The following is a 9,322-nucleotide window of genomic DNA, read 5'->3' as shown; positions in this document are numbered from 1 at the left end:
GCTCGTACATGTGTACTGAAGATGAAAATGATGAACAACAGTTTGAATTTGTACAAAACTTCCTTTCTGGAACCTTTATTTTTGGCAGGTAGGTGGGAGGACTGGGGAAACACATGACATCAAATAGAATTTTGGCAAAGGGCCAACAACCCCCAATAATAAATCTTTAGCATTTATGTAATTTGTTATATGACTATTTAGAAACATCTTGCTTAAGCTAATGTGTAAATGTGTATACATTGCTTTTTACTTTACCAGAATAATGTTTAAATCTTATTTTTTGCTTATGCCTATATATTTCAGAAAAGACTTAAGGTGACTTACAAATTAATACAATAAAGAAAAATTTTGAAAGATTAATGTAAGGGGGCCAAACAGAAGTCACTGTGTGTGCATGTGTGCACATGTTCACGTGTGACTGTTAGGGAAACTTCACAAACAATAAACCATTAAGGGTTTGCATTCTCCCTGGTCTAGCGATCCCACTTTTATCAATTTATTGGAAGGAAATAATCAAGGGTGAGGGCAAACATTTAGCTTTATTCACTATGTTTCCTTGTTTTGCACAATTGTTTACAAGGGCAAAGAATTGAAAACAACTTAAATGTGTAACGGGGAAATTGATTAAATAAATGACAGTATATCCTTTTTGTGAACAATCATGCAATTGTTTAAAAAGATGCTGTAGGGTAGTATTCAATTCTATTAAATGTGTCCAGTGTATATTATTGAATTCAGAAGAGTGAAAACATATTCTAAGCCACTTTTATAAAAGCATGATATGCATTGAGAAATGCCAAACTCAAGAATCAGATGTGGCTGATGAAAGGATAAACTACCTTTATTTTTTCCATTTCTCTTATATGTATTTGACACGTTTGAAACAGTGAATATGTGTTACATGTATGAAGCGAAAAACAAGTTGTTTCCTATTTTTTAAGTAGATAAGAAAATGAGTATAGTGAGAAAATGGCATAGGAAAGTTAAAATTAACCTTGAGGGGTAGTATGTTTGGCCAGGTGGTCAAGACATAGGTTAGGATGCCCACATCCCACATGGGAGTACCTGGGTTTGATCCTGGCTCTGCTCTTCACTGTAATTTCCTGCTAATGCATAGCCTGGGAGGCAGTGGTGATAGCTCAGGTAAAGGGGCTCTTGCCACCCACGTGGGAGACCTGGATCGAGTTCTTGGCTCTGAGCTTTGGCCAGGGCCAGGCTGCTGTGGACCTTTGGGGAGTAAACCAGCAGATGGATACTCTCTGTCTCTGTGTCTCTTTGTCTATCTTCCTCTCAAATAAATACATAAAAATTAAAAGGAAAAAAAAGAGCCTTGAAGTTACTGTCAGGACGCATGCAGGATGCCATGGGGCTCAGCAAGTGCTAGTGGCTGGCCCTGCACAGACTGTACTGGGTGACTGGATCATGGTGCCACAGGCTTAGTTTATTTGTGTAAATCAAGTACAATATTAAAAGGAAAGAAAGCCACACCATATTACTGGAAGCCATTTCTACTAATTTTATTACATTTTAAAATTTATGATTTGATTTGGATACTATCATGAAAGAAACTGTGAGTGCTAGGGAAGATAATGATGATTTAATTGATACCTGGAATTCGCTCAACATATCCAGGATTCTTCTTGCTGGGTTGTGGAGACTGGTATGCAGAGTCACAGAGACAGTGCTTATGGAGACTTAGCCTGGCAGCATGGAAACACCTGGCATTTATCCTGAAGGTATGGAAGCATTGAGACTTCAACCAAGACTGTCTTTCCTTAATGTGAGCAGTGGAACTAGATATTTCAGTACCACATCCCTTTAGGAATTATTCAAGGGATTGAGCTTCATTCAGATGTGGTAGATTATGCCCAGGAAATCGAGTGCTTCATCAAAAATAGTGATTGCTTTGATAAATTTAAGTTCTGTGAACCAGCATTTGTGGTGAGTAATTGCCTCCAGATAGTATCTGACAGTCATCAGTGTGATCAGATTTAATGTGGAGCTGGAATCCAGAAAGACCATGAACACAGGACTTAGAGCTGGAAGCATAGCTGTCATGCCTCTGGAGCAGGGGTCGGGGAGCTTCTTTCTGCCCAGGGCCCTCTGGGTATTTATAACATCCTTCATGGGCCATACCAGATTATCTATTAAAAATTAGCCTGCTATAGATTTACTGAGTTTTGAGTCTTGCCTGTGGTTGCCTTGGCAGGGCCAGACCCAGTAGCTTCACAGGCCTTCTTCTGGCCCGAGGGCTGCAAGTTTCCCACCCCTGTGGTAGAGGATCAGCTAACACAGGTTAGGCCAAGGGGAGAAACATGAGACTATTCGTGTCCTTCCTCCACTGTGCAACTGAAACAGAATCACAATGGCAAAGCCGATTCAGTGGGTTCCCCCACTGTCAGGAACCTACAGGACACGGCTGCTACTCACCTGCACCTTGGCACACTTGGAAATTTCATACATGATGGGATGCAGGCCAGGGAGACTCCCCAAAGGACTCCAAAGGAAATGAAAGTTACACGGAGTCCATACTTGGGTATTTTTTGGTAACCAGCATATTCCTCAGCCTCTGGTCAATGAGGCGAATGAGGAAACAGGAGAAACAAGCAAAGACAAGGAAGAGGAAGACCACAGTGAAGCAACAAAGCCAGAGGAGCTACCTCAGAGTTTACTACGAGGAAAAAGTCACGAAGCTGCCCCTCCCGGAACCTTTCAAAGCAAACTTGACATATTGTAGAGACAAATCACAGATCAACAGAAAGAACGCCTGCTGGTAATCCCATTAGTCTTGAGAATGTAGCATTTGTTAGGAGTTAAAAGAGAAGTATTTCTTTCATCGGAGTAAATTACGGTGAAAAAAGAATAACTTGTTTCTGTCAGTAACAAAAATGAGATATTCAGTGATTTAAAAGAATCACTTTTGTAAAATCGATTTTTCTTTAACTCTTGGAAAAATGCTGTTTTAACACAGAGTGATTTCAAAGTGGAATGTAACGATAGTCCAGATTTTGTGTCCTATAAATCCTTTTCTGATTCTTTACATATATGTATTGGGGAGCATTAGAGTTAATTTTGTTTAAGGTTAATATGTGAAACCTATAAATCTGATTTGAATTGAACTTTTTCCATTTCCTCTTTGAAAATTTTGTTAAGGAAATCAAATGTTTTTTAGACCTATTCACCTTACAAATGTTGCAATCACTATTTCTGACTTGCTGTAGATATATTCTAGACAATATATGAGTGCAATCATGCAAGACAGTTAGCAGTAAAAAAAACCCAAATTTATGGAATTTACAGTCCTGCAACTTTTGTTTTAACCTGTTGCCAAAATATCTGCTTCTCTCACAAGAGAGATTTTGAGAGCACAGTTAAATAAATATTAAAGTAGAAAGTATACAACTCTCAATTTGCATACATTTTCAGTATTTAAAATGAATGAGATCATCTTAACTCTCTAAGATTTTATAAATTTCTATTTGTTTTTGACAGAGAGAGGCTGGGGTGGGGAGATATCTTCCATCCACTGGTTCACTCACCAAATCCCCCCAACAGTCAGGGCTAGACCAGGCTGAAGTTAGGAGCCCAGAACTCCGTCTCAGGTGGGTGACAGGGGACCAAGCACTTGGGTCATCCTCTGCTGCCTCGCTGGTTATGTAAACAGGAAACAGTATCAGAAGCATAGAAGTCAGGACTTGAACTGCACTCTGATGCAGGATGTGGCTGTCCCAATGTCCCAATTGAGGGCTTAGCCCACTGCTGCATAATTTTAAAAGACAATATATTTAGAATTGTTTTCTTGTTCTTTATGGAAGTATTCAGAAGTATTTCTAAGAAGCTGTATGTAGATGCTTTTTTTTTTTGAAAATCTCCTTAGGAATCATATGTGATCTTTGGGACCTGCACCATGTTCATCTAACAACTTCTCATTTTTTTTAAATGTTTCTTTGGCAACATTGTAATGGTTTTCATTTTTGGTTAATATCACATTCTTAACCATTTGAGTTTTGTTGTAGCTTATCATTGATAAAACAGGCAGCAAATGCAAGCAGTCATTCCTTGTTAAGAAAGTGTACAATGGTGGTGGGCATTTGGCGTAGTGGTTAAGACTTCTGTGTCCCAGCTGTGGCTCTTGGTTCCAGCTTCCTGGCAATGCAGACCTGCCTTGAGAGGCGTGGTGATAGCAACAGTAACGGGGATCCTGCCACCCACTTGGGAGACCTGGATTGAGTTCCTGGCTCCTGGCTTTAGCCTGGCCTCCGCCAGGCAATTTCACATATTTGGGAAGAGAACCCAAATGGTGTTCTCTCTTTCTCTCTGTCCTTCAAATAAACAAGTAAATAAATATTTCTTAAGAGAAAAGTATATATAACAATGTTATATTAATTATATATTTTAAGGGAAAAATTTGAGAAATCATGTATTACCATCAGCATCATTGTTCAAATTTGCTTAAGGAAACTCAGTAATTTTATAGTAAAAGGATTATTATGTCTCTACTAAGATTCAAATACTGTTTCAAAAATCTCAGCTCTGATAATTCCACACATCTAGAAACAAGTGTTTGAAATAATTTAAATATGAAATTGTCCTAAGTAATTGAGTCTATTTTTAAAATGTGAAAGAAAATTGTATGGAGAGTATTGCTTTACACCAGTGGACCTGGGAGTATCAATACACTTTTACTTAAATTATTACTAAGTTGTTATTAAACATGCCCCTCTTATTTCTGTCTAGGAAAGAAAAAGTCAGTTTCATGGTGTTGTCACCTGTTAGAAAGTTCATTTTGTTTTGAAATAACTGTTTTAAAGTTCAATATTGAACCTTTGTTGCCCACATATTTTTATCTATTGAACCTGAGGCAAGCTATCATCTTATCTGTCTCTTCCCCTTTTTTATTTGGCTAGTGTCCAGATATATAAAGAAATATTCTTAGATGATGATTTTACTCTTTAGGAGAGAGGTTTTGTTAAGCATATATTTTTAGATTGTTTTTTCATGTTGCCTTTCATTCTTGTTGATTTATGTAAAATGTACAATAGATGTTTATGGCCTATTTTTGTCATTGAAATATATCTATGTGTTTTTAATTGAATTTGCTTTATAGTTGTGACTCTATCATTGACTTTAAATAAAGAGGCCGAAAAAAAAATGAAGATTCGGACCAGATAGGCCACATATTTTGCTTTAGTCTTTCAAGAGCCAATGGAAAGAGGAAAATGGAATCAACTATAATAGCTCTAGCACCTGTAATATCAGAACAATCTGTTAATAAACAATTTATAAGTAAATATAATGGCAGATTTCACTGGGCTTTTGGCTTACATGTAGACCAAAACCAAAATGCTGAAGAGTAGCAGAAAGTTAAATGCCCATGTATCAGTCCATCTTTATATAATGAGTGGCTCTAAAGTCTGGACACACAGACAGTATTACTTTATTTTTTGCAGATTTTTACAGATTGAACTCACCTGATGACTTACTTCTTCAGGGTATGGTAAAGGTACAGGTTTATTCAACAAAAATCAGGGCAACAGAAAACTTGGCAACACTGCAGCTGCTTTTGCTGGGATTGAGGAAAATGTTGAGTCACTACACTGTGGTCTTTGTAACGTGAACTATGCACAGTTATAAGGGACAACACATTTAACAGATCATATAATGTCATCAAATACATCAAGTGCTATAACAACAAACCAGTTATTACATATCTTTGCCGGTGTTGCCAGATTTTATGGCCAACCTATAAAACTGTCTGGTATTATTATATATGTGTTCTTGCAATTGCCCAAGTTCATTTTAGCTTTTTGAGGATATAACAGAATTTCTTAAATTTCATTTGACCCAGATTTAGTCAAACTTTAAAGAAAGGGAGTATTTCACATTTATGATTTTTTTTTTGGTTTTGCACAAGTTAATTATTGAAAGTATGTCTCTTTGCCTCTGGGAAGGTAAACCAGCTGCTTGGTTTTGGCAGTTAAAGATGTGCCCACTTGGCAGCTACAGTGGCAGACATGATCTTGACTACATTTCCTCAAGAGTACTTTTGTCAGTCCAGTCGTGGTGAAATGTTGGCTGCCATTTCTAAGTGTACAGTTTTGGGGATCTTTTGAAAAGAGAGAGCGTCATGAACATTTTCACTTCTTGAAGGTGTTATTGCATGAAATCCCTGGAGACAAGCCAACATTCAACCTAAAGGCTTTCTTAGATAATGTTCAACATTCAAACCTGTTTTAAGTCATAGGACAACAATGAGTTTTTTATCTTAAGGTAAGGTTCTTGTGCTTCATCCAAATGACTTCAGGAAAAAAAATTGCAAACAAACTGAATAGTTTCAGAAAAATAAATCATAATGGCTATCAGCTCCTTTTAATCGGGAATGAGGCTTCTTATTTGGCAACACTACATATAGGACAGATCCAGTAATACTTAATGACTATTTGATTGATGGCAATATTCATTTGCCAGGTCTGTCTTCCATTTTCATGTTGGTAAATCAATGCTGTGTGTTGCAGGGCTGTTTTTAATAAACACAGCCGGGGTGTGCATATACCTCTATTCAACAGCCAAAAATAGTGAGAACTGATTTTTCCCATGAGAATAATCCTAGACTGAGAAAATGGATACTTCTTCTGGGAGTAGGTAGCTGAGAAACTTTTGTTGCTATGTAGCCACATAAGGTACACATGTTTGAAATAATCAGTGCTTTCCCCTCCTGGAGGTGAGGAAACCTGTTCTTTAAAAGTGTGTCTCAGACACCACCTGCAGTGCTGGCATCACATATAGGCACAGGTTTGAGCCCCTGCTGCTCCACTTCTTATCTAGCTCTCTGCTATGGCCTGGGAAAGCAGTAGAAGATGGCCCAAGTCCTTGGGCCCCTGCAGGCACATGGGAGACCCAAAAGAAGCTCCTGGCTCCTGGCTTCGGATCAGCTCAGCTCCTGCCATTGCAGCCAACTGGGGAGTGAACCAGTGGATGGAAGACTTTCTGTCTCTCTCTGACTCTGCCTCTCTGTAACTCTACCCTTCAAATAAATAAATAAATCTTTTTTTTTTAAAGTGTGTCTAAGAGAGTCTAAGAGAAAGAATGTCACGGCCAACCTGCTTTCTCCGCAGGTTTCATCAGAGATATCAGAAATCTATATGTCGCTAAGTTCACCCAGTGAATATCTATAGGGCAAGTGCATTTAATAGAGAGAGGAAGGAAACACAGTCATCATTAAATGGTGTTCCTGTTCTACTGAAAACCTGTTTCAAGTCAAAGTAGGCATATGCTTTTTAAGAAGTGAGCTGTGAATAATGGAGCAAATCAACTGTGTACAGGTGGAGGTGCAGCAGCCCTGGGCTGTGTCCCCTTGTCACTAGCGATTCTCCATCTGCCAGGGATGGAGCTGAACCACATGGTCCCTTCCTCCTGTCAAAAGCTATGGTTAGAATTTATTTCATCTTTTATTGTCTTACAGGAATATTTCTCTTTCATAAAATTTTGCGTGGTGAGCAACTATACATTTGCTTCTCCCTTGATGGCAACAGGGACAGTACTGTTTTGCTCACCAGTGTACCCACAGGGACAGGCATTATACTAGATGTTCAATTTATAGTATGTCGGTTAGAGAACATATGGGAAGGCAGAAAGAGATGGTTGGGAGACAGGGCTGTTGAAATGAAAAAGCCAGTAAACCATAGCCTCTTCAAATGGTAAATATATGCTGTTTGGGCGTGGACATTTGATGTAGTGATCAGGACACTGCTTGGAATGTCTGCATCCTGGTTTGCTTCCTATTCCAGCTTCCTGTAATACACAACCTGGGAAGCAGCAGGTGATGGCTCAAGTAGTTGGGTTCCCCGTGAGAGAGCCAGATTGAATTCCTGTCTCCTGCCTTCTGCCTGGTCCTGCCCTGGCTACACCAGAGGACAGATATCTGTGTCTCTGCATTTCAAATAAAATGAAAATCAATAAATAAAAGTGTCAAAATATACATGCTGTTATAACTCTTGTTGGTGCTGGAGCCACTTCAGGTCGTTTTGGTACAGGGAGCAAGACCTACTAATTGGGGAAATTAACATTTTTACATTTTCAGTTAAGAAATTTAAATGCACTGTGGTATCTTCACTGTCTTACCTGTGAGCAAGTTGCCGGGGCTCTGGCTGCTTGCTAAAGGAAACTTCCAGTGTCTTAGTTGGTTATTTAGACATTGCTCTTACCCCTCCTGCAGGCTTCAGTCTTGATAACCAACCTCATCCCCCCATGATGGGCCAGATATACCAACTCTGAACACTAAGCTGTGTTGACAAAGCTCATATCTGGCACATTTCCTACTGTGATTCCTCTTTGGCCATCTTCCCCAGTTCTTTTTGGTGATGCCATGTCTAAATTGGGATTATGCCGGTGGACAGTGCACACCTGGAGTGTAAGTGAATTGTGTTACTCTTGGCCCCAGGTCCACTCTTATTTTCTTAGCCCCCTGGTGACTGAGGTCCCACGTTCCTAGCCTTCTTTTCTCAGGGGTATTTGGCAACCTGCCTCACTTTACGAGGGTTCCTATTGCAGCTAACCTTGTTCCATCCCTGGGGAGTACCCCATTCCTCCACACTTGTTTTCTGTTTGGTCAACCTGGGAGGTTCTCAGAGCAGGTGACTGCAGACTTAAGGGGACTCTGGCCTCAAGGGGCCTTCCTGGTGCAAATGCCAGCGGGTAGAAGAACTTGTACTGCGACAGTCACTCCTTTGGGTTGAAGCCGTGTTTCCCAGGGTTCTGTGCTTCAAGTCGGGCCGGCGGGCAGACAGGGCACGAAGACTCATTTATGAGAATGTCTTCTCCCAAAGATTATCCATAGGTCCCATACGGACCAGGGCAAGACTCAAAGCATCTGTGACCTTGGCCAGGGGTCGAGGTGGAGGCTCTGGGATGCAGAGCCAGGGAAAGTGGAGGAAGACGAACTTTTTAGCCATTCCTAGGCTTGCGGCCAAGGGTGTCTTTCCGATGTCCAGTGTACTGTCTCGTGCTTGGCGATTGCTCTCCGTGTTCCCCAGGTTCCCCACCCGCCCCTGCCTGCTGCCGCACCGCTCGCCCAGGCCAGCCGTAACTCTCGGCGGGGCGCCGGCAGCGCCGCGCGCCTCCCGCCCCGCACGCCGCCCCGCGTCTCTGAGCCGCACGCGCTCCAAGCCTCCGACAGCGAGGAGAGCCACAGACTCCAGCTCTCGCCCTCCAGCTTTGCCCCCCGCGCCCAAGGCTGTCGGTCACCTCTGAATAAATCAGAAGAACCCGAGCTCAGAAGCGAACACACCAAGCGCGGGTCAGTCCCGCTCGCTTCCCCGCCAGT

At 40.9% G+C, this 9,322-nt stretch overlaps 1 pseudogene; it reads left to right on the top strand.

Moving 5' to 3' along the window:
• Window positions 1-315: 315 nt before the first annotated feature.
• On the top strand, window positions 316-7,030 carry LOC127483170 (protein-L-isoaspartate O-methyltransferase domain-containing protein 1-like; annotated as a pseudogene).
• Window positions 7,031-9,322: the final 2,292 nt, after the last annotated feature.

Source organism: Oryctolagus cuniculus, chromosome 8, assembly GCF_964237555.1.
Source record: "Oryctolagus cuniculus chromosome 8, mOryCun1.1, whole genome shotgun sequence".
NCBI lineage: Eukaryota > Metazoa > Chordata > Mammalia > Lagomorpha > Leporidae > Oryctolagus > Oryctolagus cuniculus.
This window is presented reverse-complemented; position numbering and strand designations above follow the sequence as displayed.